The sequence below is a fragment of the Heptranchias perlo genome, unplaced genomic scaffold (genome assembly GCF_035084215.1).
Source record: "Heptranchias perlo isolate sHepPer1 unplaced genomic scaffold, sHepPer1.hap1 HAP1_SCAFFOLD_54, whole genome shotgun sequence".
In the NCBI taxonomy this organism is placed as follows: Eukaryota; Metazoa; Chordata; class Chondrichthyes; order Hexanchiformes; family Hexanchidae; genus Heptranchias; species Heptranchias perlo.
In genome coordinates, this window is record NW_027139559.1 from 4469962 (window position 1) to 4470826 (window position 865).

Sequence of the window (865 nt, forward strand, 5' to 3'; positions counted from 1 at the left end):
AATGACCAGGGGTTCTTGCAGCACAAGATGAAATTGGCGACATCGGCATCTGAGAGGCTGAAATGGTTCACATTGTTCCCGAGTTTCGGTAAGAGGCAGCACGGATTGATTTGTAGCGCTGAATGTCTCTGCATTCGACCGCCCACGGAGATAATGCTGGAAGTGTCTGCAAGGAGAGGGTGGGGGATAAAAAGTATCTAATTTATTCGAGCAAATAAATCCGAATTTTCCTACACGACACTTCAAACAGAAAAATGTCTGTTTCACGAAAAGAAGAATTGTGTGATCGGTTCTTTAGATTGAAAGATCTCGTGCCGCCTCCTTTTCCATTTCATGCTGTCGCTTATCGCCCCCTCTCCCGCCTATTGACAAATAAACTCACACCTGCTATTGCGATACGGCCGGCCAGAGGACCCCAAGTGCCCACATGAAAACACGAAGAAGGAGATGCTTCATGAAACATACCAGCTCCGGTGGAAATGTTCAGAAGCAAAAGGTAAATCTGCTCCAGGTGAGGTTCGAACTCACAACCTCGGCATTGCTCGAATCTGATACTGTTATATAAATACCGCGCGCTAACCGATTGCGCCACTAGAGCCGCCCACGATTAGTGTGCCCAGCAAACAGTGTCATTTGCGGCCTGTGAGACTGTCTGTTCTTTCAGACAAGTTTCCAAGCAGATAACTGCCGTTCGGACATTGGTGTTTTCGTTGTCGAATTTTTGCCTGCCGCACAGGAAGCTGGGGTTTGATTACCGCCCAATGCAGGAGCATTTTCATCTGCGTTCATGACATCGCGTGAATTGGGATATTTTCTTTTCTCCACGTGCGTAGCGTTGACGAAACCTCGGCATTCTGTCCTCTGA

At 47.7% G+C, this 865-nt stretch overlaps 1 non-coding gene across 1 annotated transcript; it reads right to left on the minus strand.

Annotated features, from left to right (window-relative positions):
- Positions 1 to 503: 503 nt before the first annotated feature.
- On the minus strand, positions 504 to 598 carry trnai-uau (transfer RNA isoleucine (anticodon UAU)). The gene is made up of 2 exons: positions 561 to 598; positions 504 to 539 (listed from the first exon to the last, which is right to left on the minus strand). It is a non-coding gene; the product is annotated as a tRNA-Ile (tRNA).
- Between the last annotated feature and the right edge of the window lie 267 nt (positions 599 to 865).